This window comes from Lissotriton helveticus, chromosome 4_1 (assembly GCF_964261635.1).
Source record: "Lissotriton helveticus chromosome 4_1, aLisHel1.1, whole genome shotgun sequence".
Classification (NCBI taxonomy): Eukaryota; Metazoa; Chordata; class Amphibia; order Caudata; family Salamandridae; genus Lissotriton; species Lissotriton helveticus.
Window position 1 is genome coordinate 2,070,096,004 of NC_136063.1, and position 22,206 is coordinate 2,070,118,209.

General features: G+C 48.3%; 1 protein-coding gene across 3 annotated transcripts in view; it reads left to right on the plus strand.

Moving 5' to 3' along the window:
• STAG2 (STAG2 cohesin complex component) overlaps positions 1–22,206 on the plus strand; it is a 1,493,174-nt gene that overhangs the window by 124,428 nt on the left and 1,346,540 nt on the right. The window lies entirely within an intron of this gene.

Here is a 22,206-nt window from a genome sequence, read left to right on the forward strand (position 1 = left end):
CCCGACATTTCCTCAAAGGTGCCGAAGATGGTAGTGAGGGATTCTGGGACGTTGTTGAGGTCCTTGACGTATAAGAGTAGGTCGTCAGCATATAAGGACACTACATGCAGTCCGTCCGCCAATGGTATTCCCCAGTCAGCTCCCTGCGACCGGAGCATCACGGCCAGGGGCTCCACTGCCAGGGAGAACAGCAGGGGCGATAGTGGGCAACCCTGTCTGGTGCCCCTCCGCACTCGAATGGGGTCAGAGAGCAGTGCCCCAGTGCGGACTCGGACTGTGGGCTTGCGGTATAAGAGGCCGACCATCATCAGATAGTCATCCCCTAGCGCAAACTTCTCCAACACCGCTCGCAGGTAGGGCCATTCCACCGAGTCAAAAGCCTTCTCCAGGTCGAGTACAAGACACCCTGCTCGTGGCCATTGCCTCGTGGCGTATTCCTGCAAGCGAAATAGCCGTCTGATATTTTGGGATGTGTGTCTCGTCGGTACAAACCCGTTTTGGTCTTGATGCACCAACGTAGGGACTATAGGGGCCAGCCTGCGGGCCAGTGCGGAGGCAAGAATCTTGTAGTCAGTATTCAAAAGTGCGAGAGGGCGGTAGGAGCCCATCTGCGTGCCATCTCTGCCAGGCTTGAGTAAGGAGACAAGCGTCGCTTCATTAAGGGTCGGGGGCAGGGTGAAGTCATCGACAGCCGCGGAGTACATCTTCACCAGGTGTGGGATCAGGATGTCAGAGGCGGCCTTATAGAACTCTGCCGGCAAGCCGTCCGGTCCCGGAGTCTTGCCGTTCGAGAGGTTAAATATGGTGTCGCGGAGTTCCTCGGGATCCAGTGGTGCCCCGAGGTCATCCTGTTGTGCCGCCGTCAGGGTAGGTAAGTGTATGGCAGAGAGATAGTCCATAATGGCAGGCAATGGGACATGGAGTCGGGAGCGGTATAGGCCTGTGTAATGATCTGTGAATGCCTCGTGTATTTGGCGCTGAGAGTATAATGACCTGCCATCACCGGCTTGTATGGTCGATATCGGAGCCGATCGGTCTTCCCGTGCGATCAGCCAGGTCAGCAATCTGCCCGGTCTGTCACCCTGTCTGTGGATCCGAGCAGAGTGCGCCGCGAAGTTGACGCTTTTCAGACTGTCTAGTAGGCGGTCAAGTTCCGCCTTAGCTGCAGTCAGTCGGGCGTTCTCACCCCCCCCCCCCCCCCCCCCCGCAGGGCCTTCGAGGTCTAGTAGTTCCGATTCCAGTCGTGTCAGGTCTCGCTCAATTTAGCGTCTCATGTGTCCCTGTGTTCCCAGGCAGAGCCCCCGTGTCACGACTTTGAAAGCATCCCACTCGGTTTGGGGAGAGGACGCCGTACCAGTGTTTAGTTCAAAGTATTGGGCTGATTGCGTAAGCAAGGAGTCTCGGAATGTCGCGTCAAGCAAGAGGTCTGGTTGGAGGCGCCAGGTGGGAATGGGAGGATGCGGGGCGTCCCATGCAACAGTCAGTGTGTGAGGGTTATGATCTGAGTGGGTGCGGCCCATGTTTTGGGAATCTAGGATCGGCGGAAGGAGGTCAGGGGAAACCATGTATCTGTCCAGGCGGACATGTAGTGCGTGCGCGCCTGACCAATAGGAATATGTGCGTGTCGTGGGGTTGCGGGTCCTCCATGCGTCCTGTAGGCGCCATTGTTGGGCCCAGTTGAGGAGAGCCTTCGTCGTGACGTGCGTCTGAGCGTTAGGTGGGGGAGCAGTGGACTTGTCTAAGTGTATGTCCAGGACACAATTATAGTCTCCTCCAAGGATCCACGGAAGCCCATGCCAGGGCGCCAGCGCCGTGGAGAGGCTGTCGAGGAAGCCACCCTGTTCAGTGTTAGGGGAGTATATGGAGGCAAGTACTACCGGGTGCCCATCAAGTCTGCTGCTCGCTATCACGTACCGGCCTCCTGCGTCAATCTGTGTATCCATGCTTGACCAAGGAGTACCTGGCCTGATCCAAATGAGCACCCCACGGGCATAAGAGGAGTACTCTGTGGCATAGATTTGTCCGCGCCATCTCCTGCGCAGCACGTGAACCTCCGCTTTGTTTAGATGTGTTTCCTGTAATAAAACTACATGGAATTTATGGCGACGTAAATATGAGTATATTTGGTAACGTCTCGATGGTGTGTGCATTCCTCTCACATTCCATGTGCAGATCTTAATCTCAGCCATAATCACTATCTCGGTACGAGGTATCTGCCTCCCCTGTCACCCACCCCCCAGGCAACCGCTTCCACAAGGTTCCCCGCCTCCCCTCCTCACCCCCCGCAGACACATAATCCGACATTTCTATCAAGGGCATAGGCAGTTCTCCGATGTGGGGAAGGAGGAACGTAACTGGGTTCACAAACAGTGCTAAACAGCAGTAAATACCAAAAGGTCGGCAACGGAACATGTCGCCGTCCAAACGCGCCAGTAGGGCGAAATATTAACGTTCAAGTCTAGGGGGCAGTTCGAGCTAGGTATCAACAAGGCAGTTCTTCAATGTCCAATCAAGTGAGAGCGATTCGTCTGTTGCCCTTCCCCGGACCACAAACGATTCCCACCATGTAGTCAAGTGCGGCATCCAATTAGGCCATGTCTTCACCTGAGGTTTAGCCCCCGGGTGGCTGTGCATATGTTAGTGTGGGAAGCAAACTGTATTCCCCGAATGTGTGGGGGAAAAGGCCCGTCCACGTGGTCTGGACCGTTGACCGAACAATCCCTCCCCCACCTTGCCCTTTCAGCGTCCATACCTCTGGGTGAGTACTCACTGCGCTAGGGCTTCTCCGTCTGTTCCCAGGGCGGCGAGGGGCGTCTCCAGCTGCAGCCGCTGCATCCCATTGATTGTTCGTCCATGAGTCTCGCCTCCGCCGCCCCGGTGCCATCCGTTGGTTGCATGTGTCGTGCTTCAATGGGGCAGGTCAGCCGTTTGCGGCGTGACCTCCGGAAGCTCCACCGATAGTTGAGAGTCTGGAATTCCGTAGATAGCTTCATCATCGCTTTGAGCCATCTGTGGGCTTGTGGCTTGAGCATTGTCAGAGGTTGGCGAAGCGCTTAGTTGGGAGACCCTTCGGAGAGCGTCCCGTTGATCCTGGAGTATTTGGTCCAGCGACGGGGAGTGGCGAGTCGCGTCGTCTGGGCGGTCGGTCGTGGCCTCTGTTTCTGCGCCGCGGTCCGCGTCCTCGGGGTCGCATCTCAGGATGTTGCGCATTCCTCGGCGCCGTATCCGTCCCTCTATCGAGCCAGTCGCTCACCTCCACTCGGTTGTCAAAGAAGTAGGTTTTGTCTCGCGCCACTACCCTCAGTTTTGCGGGGAAGAGTAGGGAGTACTTGAGGCCTGCCTCCCGTAGTCGACGCTTCACCTCCAGGAAATCATGGCGTTGGCGTTGTACTTGTATGGTGTAGTCCGGGAAAAACATCACCGTGGTGTTATCAATCCGGACCTCCCCGAGCCGCCTGGTCTCCCTTAAGATAGCGTCTCTGTCACGGTAGTTCAGGACCTTGAAGAGCAGCGGCCTCGGGTTAGAGCCGGTAGTGTGAGGTCTCGTGGGCACACGATGCGCTCGCTCTACCACAAACTGTGGCGAGTGTGTGTCCTCAGGCAATAGCTCACATATCCAGTCTTCCACACGCTGAGTCGGTCTGGCGCCTTCCCATTTTTCCGGGACTCCGACGAGCCTGATGTTGTTGCGTCTCGCCCTCCCTTCCGCATCCTCAGCACGGTCTTCCAGGAATTCTACCCTGTTCAGGAGATCCTGTACTTGCTTGTCAGTTTGTGAGACTTTGGGGCCAAGGTCGTTTACCGTACCCTCCAGCATCTTAGTGCGATCAGCCAATTTCCTGTGGTCGTCTCTCAGGTGGGTTAGGTCTATGGCAACACTGTCTATCTTTGATTCCAGGGACGTCCTGGTCTGTTGGAGGGACTGTTCCAGGCGTTCCATGGCAGCGAGCACGTTATCCAACCGCGATGCGACTTGGTCAGCCGCCATCTTGCGTAATGACTTGTCAGATTTTCCCTTCGGCGGGGCTCCTCCGGTGCCAGTGCGGGTTCTCACTCCTCCGGACATATGCGAGGTGGCTCCACCGGCGGTAAAGCCCAGGGACGGGGTGACCGTCGTCCCCAGGGTCAGCCGTGTCGTCAGGGCACAGGGGGGTGCTCCCGGCGTCCGTATCCGCGTGGCAGCGCAGCTTGTCCTCAGTGCGTGTCCGACGTGAGGGGTGAGTCAGTGCAGCGTTGTGTTGTGGTAGGCAGCCAAATCCTATCTCAGGTATTGTGTGACACCCGTTGGTAGCCGGGCCCCCAGGTGAGCCCGACCCCACAGGTGCAGGGGCCTCAGGTCCTGTCTAGGCCAGTAGGAGGGTCAGCCTGCAGTTCGTGGTTGCTGGGGAGTCCGGGGACATCAAGCGCGGCCAATGTTCACCGTCGACTGACCGCGTAGAGCAGTGTCGCTGTGACCCTGCGGTCCCCAAAGAACATTCAGTGCTGCATTCGTTCCGGGCCCACAGTGTCCACCTCATGCAGTTTCGCGCTTCCTGAAGGTTGGGGTCGTGCCTCAAAGTCCCGCAGCCAACCGGCACTGTGCCTCGCAGGTCTGCCTACTGCGCTAGGATGCAGAGGGGGAAGTGGGGGGCCCCAATCCAGTAATGTCCTCCTCCCCCACGCAGGTCGTCCAGTGAGGAGGCGCTGAGCCCGGCGTGGTGTGAGCACCGTCAACACGTGGGCGCAGCCGGTGTGGGCCGGTCGCCGCGGACATCAACTCCTCTGTGTGGCCCCGGGTGTACCCATGGAGTGCCAGTGGGTGGGGGGCCGCAGTGTTCTCACTGGTTTAGGCGGGCAGGGCCCTCTTACCTCCGCACCTGGCCTGCTCTCCGAGCGCCGGTCTCACCTCCACAGGCGCTCGGGCTACCGACCCGCCCGCCGCACCATAGGTCCGGGCGTCGTCCACTTTGCTGTTGTGTTCCGCCGGGTATCTACTGGCCGGGTCTCCCGTGCCCGTTCCGCTGCGAGGGGGGAGGGGCTGTCGCTAGTGAGCTCAGGCAATCTTCGGGTCTCGGGCCTGGAGCGCGGCCGCCACCCCGGGCTGTGTCGTAGGTCTCAGTCAGTGGGCCTCCGCCTCGGGCCCTCGCTGTCTCTTTTGCCGGTCAGGCGGCGGCAGGAGCCCCCAGTCTATCCTCTGCGCAGCGTCCGCGCAGAAGGCCCAGTATCCACGGCCCCGGTCCGGGCCACCGCCAGTGCAGGACCCCCGGCTCACCTGCGATGCCGCCACACTTCACCAGGCAGTCGCGCTCGGCTTCATTCCGGCGGGGGGGGGGGGAAGGGGGTACAGGGAGCATGTCGCCTGGGGGCCCCCCGCGGTCCGTTCCCAGATGAGATCGGATGCAGGCAAATCCAGATCATAGGCCGCGTGGCGGGGCCTAGACTCACGACCCAGCCCCCGGCCTCTCGTAATCCCTCCGCCAGCTGTGTGGCAGCGAGCTCCGCCTGCGAGCCTCAGGAGAGTCCGGTGCTCCGGTTGTGGACCTCAAAATTGAAAGTCGGCCAGAGTGCCGAAAATAGCTTGCTGGAGGTCCGCCTGCAGTTTCAGGCAGTTTCGACGGGAAATAACGGATAATTGGTCCGGGGAAGGGGAAGCTCAACTCGGAGCTCTACCCGGGTGCTGCTGTCCGCATTGCACGCCTAGCCACGCCCCCTAGGGCAGGCTGTATCATATAATCTATCCGGCTTTCCGTGAATCTGGTCCCTGAACCTGGGGGGCTATTGATCAGGAACCCTTTCAGGACCTGACTATCCTGGCCTATAGTGGAAAAGAAGCCCGCTTCGCTCTCTTTAATATCCGCTGGCTCCAAGGTGCAGCATATTTCTGATTTAGAAATTCTAGCTAGTCCGCCTCCCTGCCCCCGTGGGTCTGTCAATCCTATTGATGTCATACCCTGGTGGTAGTGCTTCTATTACATCAGGTGCAGAGTCTTCATTAAGCCATGTTTCTGTTAAGAACAGGGCATCCAACTGTCCATCTATCAGTAGATCATGGACCTCCATTCTGTGCTTCCCTAGGGATCGACAGTTAATGAGGGACAGTTTCATTCTCTCTCCAGCATTCGCCAAACTGCGCTGCTGAATCAGAGTGAAAGGACAGTAGTTACACCGATTTTGCTCGGAGGCCAGCGTTCTGCTGTGGCCGCACTTCTCGCCAACTCCCTGCCTTAGGGCCAAAAGTTGTTTAGCACTGTATGTCATAATGCCAGGAGAACCGGCAGGGGGTCTTGCCCCTAGCCCCGGTCGGCTGCGGACGGGCGCAGACGGGCTAGTCTTTGGCGTGTCTTTGGCGTGTCTTCGGTGCGCCCGCTGCGCGGTCGCTGGGGCATGGCTCCTTTGAGCGAAAGCGCTCCCAACAACTAGAGCGCTAACCTCTGCAACCGGAAGTGCCTGGCTCTACCTGCCCGCCCTCCATGCAACGGTACTGGTTACCGCGTCGGACCAGGGCGGGGAGGAAGAAATGCCGAGCTCAGGCCTCCAGGTAAGTTCTGTCTGCCCCCCATTACGCTCTCAGCGCTGCCTTCATTACTTTGGTTTTTAAAAAAATATTCCCCGGATGCTAAAAGCAGAATTCCAGTTTTTAACAATTATCGAGAGAACCTGGTAGAGGTGCTTGCGAGATTAGCCAGGCTCGCCACCAACAGCTCAGGGGGACACTGCCACCGCCCACCTTCGCCGTCCCGCGGCCACAGAGCTCTGCCTCCTTTAAGCGAAAGCGCTCCCAACAACTAGAGAGCTAACCTCTGCAACCGGAAGTGCCTGGCTCTACCTGCCCGCCCAACGGTACTGGTTACCGCGTCGGACCAGGGCGAGGAGGAAGGAACGCCGAGCTCAGGCCTCCAGGTAAGTGCTGTCTGCCCCCCAGTACCCTCTCAGCACTGCCTTTGTTACTTTAGTTTTTAAAAAATATTCCCCGGGATGCTAAAAGCAGAATTCCAGTTTAAAAAAAAGTATAGAGAGAACCTGGTAGGGGTGCTTGCGAGATTAGCCAGGCTCGCCACCAACAGCTCAGGGGGACACTGCCACCGCCCACCTTCGCCGTCCACATTGTACTTTCACATGGAACCTGCATATGTTTTCACATTCTGTTCTTTTCCTGGGATTTAGTCTGAACACCATAGGCCAGGTCAGACAATGTTCCTTCTTGTTCTTTCTGGCCAGGCACTAGCACCAGGACATAACACAAGAATGCAGCTGTTGTGTATGCATGCACAAGCCCCATTATATAGATGAGAACATGAGCACATGGAATGAGACTTCTGAGACAAGAGCACTGTGTCTGCTGAGATGTGGAGCGTTCATCTGTGTATGCTAAGGTACGGGGTCTGCCCATAATCCCAGATCTTGTGTATATAATTATCCAGCTTTAGGTTACTCTGTCCTATAAAATGACTGGGCTTTTCATGATATATGTTTTAACCATGCTAACAGTGTGTAGTATGCATTTGATTTCTAACTGTGGCACCTATACTGCATTTCAGAGCATGATAGTGTAGTATGGATGGTGGGTTCGTTGTCGACATTGCTCAGTTAGCATGAGCTTCACTGCCATTAGGCTGCTTTTGCGCACGGCACCACATACATATATTTTGCAAACCTTTGTACCCTTTTCACATGAGAACTGTCTGCTTTTTGCGTTCTCTGCTGTGCTCTGAGGTTTAGTCTGCACACGATGTACAAGGTCATCAACAATGCCCCTTGTTCTGGTCAGTCCCTCCCACCTAGACATAACATGACACACAGCTGCACTACTGAACATCGCATGCTTTAATATTGCAAGCATGTTGTTCAACACATGGAGAGAAACCTTTCCAGAGAGAAGAGCTCTGCTTGTTATGTGATGTAAACCTTTCATCTAGGCCTTGAGGTATGGGGTCTGTTGACAAAGCCCAAAGGTCTTCTTTTTTATAATAAACTATATATTTGCACTGGGAGGGTGGTAAGGCAATGAAGCTCTTACCACTGTCTTTCTAAAATTATATCCCCGTTTGAATTCTAGGGAATTGTGACAATGCTGACAGTATTGTTTCTATGCTTTTTGCTGCTAGTAATGGCACGTGTACTGTACCATAGAGCAAGTATGAGTGAGTGAGCGAACAAGTTGTCTTGTTCCCGCGGTTCCTGAGAGTCAGGAGTGTCCTGTTCTGGGTTGTCCAATCATTGGTAGCTTCGCTGTTAGTCGGAGAACGAATGAGCCACTATTGCTTGTCGGTTTTGGGATTTTGGATACTGAGGGGATAGGTTGCTACGCCACTATCTACCGAGGTGCTGGTTTCCTGTGCATAGTTCTGTATATGTGCAGAATACCCGCAACCTGGCGCCCAGCGTTTGGTCTGGTTTTCGTCTGTGAGACGCTTGAATAGTGCTTGTGCTTATCCACAAAACCCTCACTTGTGTCTCCGGAGACAGCTGTGATGGTGTAACCTCCTATATTGATGTTTTTATAGGTTCTTTCAAGCTTGAAGTCTAAAAACCCTTTATTGAGCTGCCGCGCTCTAGGTTGTTGTTCCTTCTTTCCCGTGATGGCAGTTGTATTCCTCCTCTCAGTCGCGCTGCACTCGTGCCTTATTTGACTCCGAATAGGGTCCCTACTGCTGGTGTTGCAGTGATTTTTGTAGTCTAATCGGATGCAGTTTACCAGTTCGAGGTGTTTTATTCTTGGGTCACCTTTCCGACGGTGGATGGAGCAGATAATGTTTCATACATACACTGCCACGGCCCTTCCTAATGGTTATCAGCCCTATCGGGCTCTGGAAATTCCGCTTGCAGCTTGGCCGCTCATAATTTCATTTAATGGCACCCTTCCTCACCTAATAAGACCTATCTGTTTGGGCCCTTTATCGATAGATGGGGCCACATGGCCCATTTTGTCTGGGTATACCCCTTACCCGCGTCGGCTGAGAACAGGGACGCTGGTGGAACTTCGTGTGTTACATACTTATTTAATACCCGTACTTAGAGCGGTTATACAGTTCATGATGCGCAACTTCCAGGTGCTACCACCTGGCGTTGCTCCGCAACCCACTGGACCTGGTGGTGTATCCATCAGTGTTGTCATGGTCAACTCCGTGATGGGCAAGCGCCCGCAAAATAAGGACGATTTACCTTATTGGTTTGCTGAGAAATTTGGACAGCTAGAAGCTGTTTTTCCTAATGCCTCTCCTGTGGAAAAACACAGGATATTGACTGTTTGCCTAAAGACTTACTTCCTGAGGTAGCTGTAACACCTGCGGTTGGGTGTTTGCAGCTGTGTTCTCGAAGTGTTGCAGCACTCCCTCAATGACTGTACCCCCCTCCGTGATTAAACGGTTCAGGATGAACACTGGGCCTAAGCGGCTGTGGAGCTGGGGATGAGACTTGTGGGGGTGTTCGACGTGGTTGTTGAAATGATCCTCGTCAAGGGCGATGCAGTAAGCTTTCAAATGGCTAACCGCTTGGAGGCTGTACCTGAGGCAGACAAACCACGTGAATTACCAAAGATTATTGCAAAAGCTTCTAAAAACATAGGCTGCAATAGTTTGGGATTTAAGACTTTTACTCAAACGCAAACTCCATCTCCAACACAACAAAAAGCTCAGTCTGATAAAGACGGGCGTCCAGCCTTTCCTAAAAAGCACTGGAAAAATAAACAGGGGTAGCAACAACAGAAGCAAGGTTCGTGTGCTGGTTCACTGACACCAGAATCGTCTGAGCATACTTATGACTTGCGTGACTGTGTGAAAATTAAGACTCCGTATAGATTTCACGTCCTTGATCAACGTTTTCCTCGTTCTTTACAGGACACACCTGGCTCTCAAGTCAGTGGTGGTGATCGCCAGGATCGTGGCAAGAGTCATCCTGCGTCACGGGTACGTGATCGGCCTCATCAGTTTGATGAAGGAAAACAAGACGATCAACCTTGTTTTCGTCCTCCTTTCCGGAAGAAAAAAATTGCAGCTTTAATAGTGAGATATGCCTCAGACGGTGAGAACACGACTGCTGGATTGGACTTGGGCATGACTCTGCTCGACAGCGCAGCAGAAGTTACCCTAGTGTGTGAGGCACTGCGTCCTTGCCTGGAGGTGACCGCAACTGACACATTACAGTAGACACAGCTGCCACCAGAGTTGACCCCTCCGATAGGCTATATAATATGGTTTTTCAAATTGAAGGTGACTTTGAGCGTGTTATCACAGGGATTTTTTTGAGAATCTGACATCTTATGACATTTTGTTGGCTGAGGTGGATTGGCCCCCACCATTTGTTCTGGCCACATCGAGGGGGGAGGACGTGATCCTTCTGAGTTTCTGCGGTCTATGCCACAAGCACAATCCCAATATCCCATCCGGTGGGAAGCTAAAGGTACCGTTTCTGATGTTCTGATGAGTTGGGGTATCAAGGTGTGATTGAGACGTGTGTCTCACCAATGAATAATCCTCTTTTTACTGTATCCAAACTGGATGGGTCTTAGCGCATAGTTTTGGATTACCAGCATTTGAACTCTCATTGTCTTACTTTTGCGGTACAGAATACCCATAGCTCTGCCCTTGTAGACAGTCTCGTTCGTAAAAAATATAAAACAACCCTAGACATTTCCAACGGCTTCTTTAGCCATAACCTGTCTCCTGAGTGCAGTCAATGGACTGCATTCACAGCCGATGGAAAACAAAAAATGTCGCCGTTTACCTATGGGGTATAAAAATGTAAATGTTTTTGTACTTGTATAGCGCACAGCTACCCGCAGTGGGTTTCCCGGCGCTTGTACGAATACCGCAAGGGAACCCTTCCTGGCTTTCCCTGTGAAGTGTCCACTCCTGGGCACCCCCATGGTGCAGACCAGGCATCCCTCGCGTTGTGGGGGCCGTTGTGGAGACTAAGCAAGCTATTGCCCAGAGTTGCAGCGTGGGACCCATGATCAGAACAGGCACTGAGGCGAGAATATCCGGTCAGGGGAATTAATGAGCCCGAGACCCGCCGAGGCGGGAATCGAACCCTGGTCCTTGGCCAGAGCTCTGCATCGAGGTCTGCCTGCTCTAACCATTGAGAGTGGTAGGTAATAACGGGGTAAACCCTTTCCTCACCGACCTGGGTCAACATATAGTTACAAAAAAGGTGGTCGGTTACATAACATATTCTAGTGTAAATTTCATCATTAGATTATAAAGGTACACACACGAATCAAGTAACATTGAAACTGAATTTAATTCAGCTGTGGGCAATGATATCCAGTAGTTTCACAGGTATTATATTTCATTTCATACAATACAATGCAATTTCTAAAGTCTTCAAACAAAACAGTGCTCGGTGATTGTCAGAAGAAGGGGGGGGTTTCAGTAGGATAGGGTGTGGTTGGAATAGATTGAGGGACAAAGAAAAGGAATTGTGTCCTGTAAACAATTCTATCTCAATCTGAGAACATTTCTAGTCAATAATAGATCAAAATGGTTCCCTATATACACTATACACGGGGGCCATATATGGCAAATTTTGCTGCGGCGTGTATGTATAGAGGTGGTGTTGTCGACGTTTCGACCCCTATGGTAAGGGCGGGTGATTCCTCAGTTTAGGGTCTTCATCAGGACAATAAAAACAGTGACAGTGAGCACCTATGGAAACAGAGATGTATATCACTCAGTCAGATGAATTTAAAATTTGTCAAAAAAGGGCAACACTCAATGTCCCACAAGCACGGTGTACCTACATATATATACAGGCGTTTCGATGATGTCCCACCTCAGTTGAGACTTGCGCCTTTGGGGTATTCTGTGGGAAAGTAAATTAGCATTAGGAAGGATTGCGTGAGGCAGGTTGGGATGGAGTAGCCCAAAGTGGGAATGGCCCAACTTACTAGGTTCTTCAATCGACAGGAGCCATAAGTCAATAAGTAGAGTCCCAGATGACGGGGTATGTAAAATCTGTGGGTACAAAAAAGTAACCATGTCTCTATATCCTGGTATGGGGATTGAACAGCAAGTGAGACTCCATTTTGAGGGAAGTAGCATTAGGACGCACAAGACTTACTTGAAAAACCTTCCGATTAAGTCAATGCGTGGGTGTGGCAAAAGTCCTACATCCACTAGAAGAATCAATCAAGGGTGGGGTGTAGGTATCTTACACCACCTGTAAAAACAGAAAGATTCTGTATTCTAGACACTCTCCGAACTAAGCGTAGTATTGATCAGCAGTACTATTCAGTAAAATAAATGATTAATCCCAGCCCAAAGTTCTGCTATTAAATCAAGGGAGATGGCTGATTGTGGATTGGTAGATTCCCCTTCAATAAAGCTGGATCGAGAGGTATGTTAAACACCACGCGCGCTGTAATGTAACAAGAACAACCCTTGTGCGTGGCACCTAAGGTGCTCAATAGGCCGTGACATGCTGTATTCTGGAATCTCTGTGGACTAGGCGTGGTATAAATCAACAATACTATTCAGTGATATAAGTGACTCCTTCCAGCCTACAGATCGGTCTTTTTAATAATAAAGGGAGAGGGCTGATTTTAGATTAGTGGAGTCCCATTACAAAAGCGGGATCGAAAGATGTTTGGCATAAAGCGCACTATTATGTTTAAATGGGCGCTACTAACAAAAGTAAAGGAAAGCCCGTGTGCGTGGCATCAATGGCGCTTCATAAGCTGTTGTGACATGCAGAGTGAAGCCTCTCAAACAGACATACCTGTGTTACTGCTGGCTTTCGTCTCCAGAGTAATCGCCGGCATCCACTGGGTGTCTAAGACATAGACCCGGCTAGGCAGGGGGCGTGTCTAACCATTGAGCCACACTTCTCCCGGGGTCTTCTCCGCCCGTGCTGTCGTTGTTAGACAACATTGACCCAGATGCACACTCGTACGTGGACTGTATTTATCTGACTGACAACGAACTTTGGCCGCATCTATGCCGTGTTGACCGCATCATTCTCATGTTTGCTGACTACGGATACAAATTCAATTTTGCTAAACTACACATCGCTTGCTATGCGGTGCTCTTTTTGGGCTGAGCTCAATAATGAAGGTAGGGGCTTGGTACACCACTTTCTGGAGATATACGCTGGTCTGCGCCCTCCAACTACCCTTAATCATACTATTCCTAAGTCCAGCACCCTACATCGCAAGTCGTGGTAACGACTTGCGTTGTAAAAGCTGCGTTGTGATGGTACTGCGGTGTTATGTACCGCGTTGTACCATCATACATTCGTCATAATTAGTTGTGCTAACTATAACTGGGGAATTTCTTTGGTTGGTTACATTATTTTCGGTGAAAATAAATATATATATATATATATATATATATATATATATATATATATATATATATATATATATATATATATATATGTATATATATATATATATGTGTGTGAATGTATACGTGTGTATGTTTACCTATATATAGCTATGTCTCGATCAGAAGCGAGAATAGAGCACAGTGTACATTTAAAAGAGCAAAATAAAGATTGCGGCTGACTTAGGAAGGGCCAGGTCACGCGACGTCTACCCTATTACCAAGTGCATGTAATTGGCTTGTATTTTATACTAGGAGTCTGTGTTCATGATAGCACTAGACGGCATTTTGTATGTATGCAGGAGATTTGCACTTGAAGGGCTACTACATCGTTGTATAGATATGGGATTGCGGTACTGCTGCTAGCCATTCAATATTTAAAGTTGAGAAGATGTCCAGCAGTAAATGTTCTTGTTTTGTTGAAGCTGAATTTGCACGTGTGGTGAGTTCCCTATGTCTTATATGTCTATTTTTGTGCTTAGTCTACGTTTTGCGATTTCTATGCCATATTTAATTATTGTTATGTATTGGAGTGTGCATTCACCATTTTGATTTAATTGTGATTTACCTGCTTTGATTGTTTTGGGAGTTCTTCTGTGAGATATGTATGTTTCCGGTGTTCTTAAATTTAGTTGGATTCCTCTGACTCCTGCTTCTAGGGATATGTTGGACAAGTGCTTTCAGTGGTTTGGCTGATCTTGTGATAAGTTGTGCGGTGATCATGAGATCTGTGCTTGGGTGCAATCTCCATTTTCCTGAGTTACCTGTTGCAGCATTGTTGTTGTTTGCTCTTAATGGAAGGTACTGGTAGTTGATTTGTGTTCGGTGTATAGTTACTTAGGCAGTGGGTGCGTATGGAGTGTGTTATAATCTGGTACTTGGCTAATGAATTTGTGTTGCAGCTTCCCCATGATGATAGTTTGGTATATACTGTGTAACTCCCTTAAAGAGATTGCTGAAATTCTGTTGCTGTGCGGTTTTAGTAGATTGGTCGCTTTATCATTTATTGTGTAAAAGGTTTGTGCATTGTCCTTATCAGATTATAGTGGTGTCTTGTGAGGAATTATTTTACTTCATGCTTCTTCACTACCTGTGATGTCACCAAGTTGTTTTTGAAACAATAAACAATTACAACTGTGAATTAGAGGGGTAATTTCTGCTCACAATTGTATCCTATATTTGGTAACGATTCATTCCAGTGGTGCGCAAGGAATATGAAGCTTTCAGTTCACTCTTCAAAAATAGAAGACAAGATGCCCCCTTAATCACTTTCAAAAGGTATCCTGAGCCCAAATGTCCAAATCATAAGTCTTCACAGAGTTGTAGATGTGTTCTCCACTGTATTGTCATTCTTCAAATGTGACCCATATGTTTCCAATACAAAAACGTTTATACGGTCATAAGAGTTCACCACTCAGTATCTCCACAGCCTGTGCTAGACATTTCTTGACATGTTTCCTGCTTTGTCATTCTTCAAAGCTTCGAAATTAAAAAAGAAACAAATGTACTACCTATTAGTTGTATTGGTTATTAATTGACACTTTACCAGTAAAAACATAATTGCTGCGCATTGACTTACGTTTTTGTGTTCAATATTACATTAAATGAATCCTCAAGGAAGAATGTGGAAAAAAGGCAGTTTATGGCTGTGGTTACTTGCCATCATCAACTCTTAGGCATGCATGCACCATTCCAACACTTGTGAAAGTCAGACAGATCTCTTGATGGCACTATTTTATCCACATTTATATACTGAATCGTTACTGAGCACTTCAAAATGTACTTATTGGCTGTCATCAGATACCTGCTTGTCATTAGATTGCTCTTTTTCTAGCTTAATGCACAGTTCAGATTGGATAGATACTAAGCGATTAGGGGAAGGGAAAGGGATTGATTGCCAGGAAAGTGTAGCTAAGGTATCGCCCAATCCATGTACAGGCTCATGCCCCACTCCATTTCATACTCCGTTTTATTATATTTCGAGGGGGGTAAGCTGGGTAGGAGTAGCTAGATGGGTTGAGTGCAGGCCCATTACACGAGGGACTAGACACACTCAAGTCATTCATATTTTATAAACCTAGATTATTTCTGGTGTCTAATTCGTTAAGCTCTACTGTGGCTACTGGTTAACACCAAGCATATGGTGGAGCTGTGTTCCTCCTCCCACTTCGAGAAAAAATCTTCCTGGTGGTCTATGGTGACAGTTTTGTTCTGGATTTGCCTTTTCCCGATGATCCAGGGACAGGAAGTTTTTGGAGGCAAGTACTGCTGGAAAGGAGTCTCCTAAATGCAACGTTACCTTTCCCATGGTTGCTGAGGGTGAGATGTGGAGTTAGTGCCTCAAATTTAGTACCAAAGTCATTCTGCTGAATAGGCCCTTGCAAAATTAAAATTACACTGGTGTAATTTGCAGATTTTCGGGAATTTTGTATCTGATTGAGACCTCTTGATGCAGATTTCCTAACATAAGAATCTTCCCCAGGCGCGACACTAGATCCAAACATTTTTTTACGTAGCATGTTTGTAGGGGGGCGTCGCCCGACTCAATGTGACTTTGTCCTCCAGATGCTACGTTGTCCTCCAAATGCTACGTTGTCCACCCGATGTGACGTTGACTGAGTCATAACGACCCACCCCCACCCCCGCCGACGTCAGTCCATCTTTGCTATGCTTGCAATGTGGATCCAGAGCAGTTGGAGGGCTGCTTTTCAGCCAATCTCGACGTTTTGTTGAGGATACAGTGTGCTTTTTGTGATGTCTTCAAGTTTTATACCATGTGGATCTTGTGATAGACTGATGTCGATCACAGATCCTCATATCATCTGTTTGTGGTGCCTTGGAGATCACCATGACACAGAGGAGTGCTGTTTCTTCAGCTGAATGCATTAAGAGAGCGTCGTTTGAAACTTCTGGTGGCACTTTTATCTGAGGCACTGCAGCGGTGTCAGTCCTCGATTAAGTCCAGAGACCGGCCAAGGAGCTGTTCGGGTGAGGGGCTGCTGAATTCAAGGGAGGCTCTGAAGCGCAAACTGTCAGTACTTAAGTCCATCCCCGCAGTCTCCCATCCTTCCGTTGCGGAGCATTCACACAAGTCCACCCGCGCCTCCCTAAATAGCCTTGCTCCGGGGCCACTCTAGCCCAAATTCGGGCATATAACTTGACCCTACATAAGGTTTTTGGGCCTCAGTCTCCCTTTGGTGCACTTTCTGGCCCCAAGGAGGTAAGAGGAGCCCTGACTGGATACTTGCCGGCAGGTTCGTCCTCTGTGACAGTTGGGCCCTCTAAATCAGTTTCGAGGTGGTGTTGGTGCACAGCCCTTCGTGGTTCACAACTTCGGTGTTGTCAGCCAATGAGTTTGGTGGTGCAGATTGACACTGATCCCATTACTCTTTTCAACGGCGATACGACGCCACTGGGCGCTGATGAAGCTGCCTGCTTTGGACAGCTCTCCTTCTAGCCTTATTCCACCTGTTCCTGCTTTTCCTACGGGAATGCACAATTCAGCAGGTAAAAACCCTTTGGGAAATATGGCCCAGCCCCCTTTGGAGGAAAATTGGTTAAATAAACTGTGGGAGGCCAGTGGACTAATTCTTTCTATGCTGCTGTATTGAAGAGGGCAGCTGCAGTCTTGCTTTGCGATTCCCTCGGTGGAATTGTCCACAGACACTTGGAAGGATGTTCTTCATCAAGATAAGATGGGAGCGGAACCTTTGCTCCCTTATGAGTCTTGGTTAGGAGCTTGGGTGGAACTTGTTATGGGAGCTCCAGTCGACCGGGCTATGGTCCATTGGCATCGACTCACCCTGGAGACCCTGTTTGTCTCTTGCGCCATCACACCACCAAAGGGCGGTTGGTTCAGGCTGCTTCGGCTTAACCGGATCTTATTGTCCCTCACTTGGTTCCACCAAATAGAGTCCAGATGTCTAGAACATTGTGGGAGGAGTATATTCTCTTCTGTCAGTTCGGCACTGAGCTTGTTAAACACTGCGTGTGTTTTGGGCAGATTTTCTCTTGCTTTGAGACTCTGTGGCGCATCGGCTGCCTTCTATTTCAGAGGATGCCTGGAGTGAACTCCTGCAGGTGGTGCTAGATGTCTGGGAAGCGGCGCAATTCACCATAAAATGTGGTATGGATACCACTGATTCTATAGATAGAGCTATGGGTCAGTCAGTTGCATTGCGCAGACATGCATGGCTGAGTCAGTATTGATTTTGAGGAGCTTGCACAGGATTGCCTGAAAGTTATGCCATTTGATGGCCTACTTTTATTTGGTGAACATGCTGATTTGGCTTTACGGCTTTTGAGAGCTGATTGATGTGACAAAGCCACCTAGACATGTCTTTCGATGTTCTGGTTGAAATCTTTCTTTCCGCCTTGTTAGAAAAGAAGGGTTTATAGTGGCTAAGTTGGAATATGTATTTTATGTGGTGACACCTAGTGTGGTTTCTGCTAGAAGCAGGGTGTTATGGGTATTTAGTAAACCCTGTGGTTCTTTACGTGTTTATTTTCTTTTCATTACGTTTAGTTCTGGTCAGTCAGGATTATTGGAAAATTATGTAGAACTCTTTTCAGGGAAGTCTTATTCTTTAAAGTATATTCCACAATAAGTGGCTTTCTTGACTGTTGTTTACTGCTTGGTGCAGAAGTCGTGACTTTATCCTTCAGTGTTTTCTGACAGTTTTTCTGCTATTTAATTTGTGTTGTTTTTTTTAATTGATTCCTGGTATGAGAGTCTTGGAGTTTGCTTTACTCTGAAAAAGAGCTCATGTGAAGTATCTTTTGTATTCTATGGTGAGCATTTCTAAATATATGTTTAGCTGGGATTGCTCAGCGTGTGCGCTCATTTTAGTGTGCAGAGCTCTAGCTGCCCTCTGTGTCTGACTGTTTCTCTGACGCAAGATTTTGCCTATTTGTGAAATTTGGAACTCCTTGTTTGGTGCTTTTGTTGAAATTTGTACTCCATGGGAGTCTGGGTATATGATTTGCGTTTGGATGAGCGGTTTATGTACAATGACCCTCTTATTAGTTTTGGTTAATATGATGAAGTGTCTCTTATGCTTTTATATGGTATTTTTGTGACCTTCTGCTTCATTTAAGGGCCTACGTCAATAGACTGAGATGCCGTCCATGGGATAGTACAGCATAGAAGGTGTCTATCCCAAAATTCCTTCTGGTATTTTCACAGAAAGTTGCTGCTAGCCTACATTATTAGTTTGTTGCTTCGGCTTTTCCCCTGGTACTTGACGTATGTTTAGGTGATGGATGGTATTACTTACGATCAATGGTAAACGTTTTCTACTTCTTTTTATTTATTTATTATAAGTTTTGTATAGCGCTAGCTGGACCCAAGGGTATCGGAGCACTTCACAACAGGTACAACAATGTGCCTTAGCGGCGAAGGAAGACTCCACATCTGGACAATTTAAGGGCATTGCAAATAACATAATCATACAGATCATAAGGTCTACAAGGGTGAGGGGTCCTATGATCTTCCCCATTCAGTTTAGGTGGACTCAAGGAAGAGGGCTTTGAGTAAAGTCTTGAATTTCGGGAAATGGGAGGTCATTCTGATGTGGGGAGGGATGGTGTTCCATATCCTGGGTGCATTGCCCGCAAAGCATTTACTTATAGTTTTGCGTTTCTGCGATTTCAAGGGAATGAGAAGAAGCGTGTTGGAGCTTCTGAGGTTCCTGGACTGGCCAGCCCTTTTGAGTTTCGCGGCCAGGTATTCTGGTTTGCCTGTGTGAAGGGCTTTGTGTGTAAGACATGCTGTTCGAAAGTTGGCTCGTTGTTCAATAGGGAGCCATTTCAGATCCTTGAGCGCGGGAGAAATGTGGTCGAATTTCTTGGTTCCTGTGACCATTCTAGCCGCGGCATTGAGGGTGGTTTTCAAGGGGCCTAGGTGTGATTTAGCTGATTCGCTCAGGGCTGCGATTCCATAGTCAATTCAGGAAAGCACCAATGCTTGAGTGGCCTGTTGAAGGTCCTTTGGAGGCAGGAAGGGTTTTATTTTGTAGAGAAGTTTCAGATTGAGGAAGGCGCTTTTGGCGGAGCTCGCGATGTGTTTTTTCATGTCTAGTTTGGGGTCTAAGGTGATACCTAGGGACTTGACCTAATCTTTCGGCTTGAGGGTGCCATTGAGGGCGTCGATGGCTTTGAGCCATTCTTCAATTTGGGGGTTTTCGTCTGTTGGAGATGAGTAGAACTTCAGTTTTTTTCTTGATTAAGCTTCAAGTGGTTCTGTGAGAGCCATTGTTGAACGTCTTTGAGCGTGTCATTAAGTCTGAGAATGTCGTCCATAGAGGTGGTTTCCAGATAGAGCTGCGTGTCATCAGCGTAGAGGTGGAAGGGGATGTTGGAATTCCTGAGTATTGTGGTGAGGGGTTCCATGTATACTTTGAAGAGTTGGGGGGAGAGTACTGACCCTCGTGGGACTCCTCTAATGACGGGTAGGGGGTCGGATTCAAAGTTTTTGATTTTTACTCTTTGCGAGCGATTGTGTAGAAAGGAGGAGAACCAGTTTAGTACCGTCAATTCCAAGCCTGCTCTTTCTTGAAGGACTTTTAGGAGCAATGTGTGATCAACAGTATCAAACGCGGCCGATAGGTCAAGGAGAATGAGAAGGCAGCATTGGTCTGGGTCAAGTGATTTGTGTAGATCGTCTATGACGTTTAGGATGGCAGTTTCAGTGCTAGATTTAGAACACAATTAACCTAAAGTTTACCTTGTGAGCTTTAAGACATTACATGTTTTGCTCTTCAGGTGTGGTCTTAAACCCGTTGCTGCTGATTGGCTCTTGTACCCCTTGACATTTTTTGTTTGTACATGTTCTTTGAGCATGTTTGATTGTTTTTTTCGGGATTATGTCATGCTATTACAGGTCTCCAGGCAGACATAGCCCGTCGGGCAATTCTATTTCTTCTATTCTTAATGTTTTTGACTGTTTTTGAGTCGTTGCAACGCTCTGCGTTATTAAAGTTTTCTTTTCTGAAGGACATTTTCCTCTAATGGTGTACCTTTTCTTGTGTATGAAGGTGTTAATGTATGTTGGTTCTTTGGGGGAGGAAGTGTTTGCTTTATAGTTTCTACCCTTTTTAGAAGACTTTTATTCCTTTCATACAAGATCTTTTGCTTTTATCCTTTACGTGTAAACTCTTCATTATTTACCTGTCGCTATTTGAGGGTGGTTGGGTTCACACCTTGCGAAGTGTGGCCCCAAGCTGACATATACAAATTGATGTCTATTTTATAGGTTGGTCGGATTGTTTTATTATGGAAGCCTTTAAAGTTTTGGGTTTCAGTATGGGAGACTTTTTTCTAGATCTGTAGATGGGTTTCTATACATAAAAGTAAGGTCACGTTCTAACCTTGGTTTTCGCTAGGCTATCAAGGTTTCTTTTCCATACTAAGTATCTTATTCAACTTTATACTACCGTTGCTTAATGGTGGGGTCTCAGGCTACTTGCTTTACTCTGACAGGTTGGATGGCTCTGTTGCTTTCCTAGGTGGTATGATCCCACTGTAGTTTCTTACTGTTAAGTCAGTATTGTCTGTTGACTATTTGGCTTTATTTTTGTATCTTTAAATAGCATTTTTCTTTTATTGATGTTAAATTTACTTTGCTCGTGTGTGTGTGTGTGTGTGTGTGTGTGTGTGTATCTCATAGCCTTGAGGTATTTGTATCTTCTGTAGTTCTTTTCCTATAGAAAGGTTGCTACTATGCCAATAGTTGCTATTGTAGTCTACAACTTTGTTTTCTCCATGAGAGATGGATTTTTCTCTGTGTAATTTGCAGGGCAGGTTAGGACGGGACTTTATGACATAAAGGTATTGCTCAGTGGCATGAACTACTGCTCTGTGTTCCACAGGTTCGAACACGCCGTTCGAACCTGGATAGAAGTCCAAATAGTTTGATTTTCATAGGATCATTTGGCAATGTTGCCTTCTTGTTGGGGATAATGTTGGCGTTTATTGTTTCTAGGTCTTTTGTTACTGTGGTTCTGTCCAAAGTTATTGTGAGGTGAGAATGTATGGGTCAGGTCTCGTTAAGTGTGTGAGTAGGTTTATTATCTTATTGTTGCCTGGTTTCTGACCTGGATTTGTCATACTAACATGGGTTTTTTATCCCCATGGTTTAAAGGTCTTGCAACTTTATTTACCTGTGTTCCTTAAGCTGGGTTTTATGTGGTAGAGTATATTATTACTCACCTAAATTATGACTGCCTGGTCTTTCTCTTGTCTGGATCGAGTTTGTTATTGTAAGACTTTTCATGGTCTCAGTTCGCAGACCTTCTTCAGGGGGGAAGATATGGCTATGGCATTTGATTCTAAAGCAAGGAATCTGCGGCTAGATGTCTATCAGATGAACAGCTTACTTACCTTCGGTAACACATCTGAAAGATACAGGATCTAGCTGCAGTTTCTTTAATGACCCTCCCGTCCTTCATGCTCTGCACATTTAGTTTTCTTTTGTCTCAAATATTTCATTATGGTCATTCACATCCAAAGAGGAAGAATCCAGTGATTATTGGACATACGTTTTTTTTGTTTTTTTAGTAGTGTTTCAGTAGCCAGTTTCTATATGTGGCTCCATGTTTTGAGCACAGAAAATAGTAATGAAAGAAAAGAGCATCGGTGTGTGAGTTATATGGACTCTGTCGACGTCCCAACCTGTGGACGACATCGATACAGGGTCGCACAATGCACCCTACCGACGTGCTATGGGAGAACATTTCGGGATTCGGCCTCATGCTTGGGTAAGATTCTAAAGTAAAGAATCTGCGGCTAGATCTTGTCCCTACCAGATAATGCCTTATCCAAGGTAAAAGGGTAACGAGGAGGGAGATAAGGCGGCGAGACGAAGGAATGTCTGAATCCCTGGTCCATTTATAATTTTTTTGCCCCATTA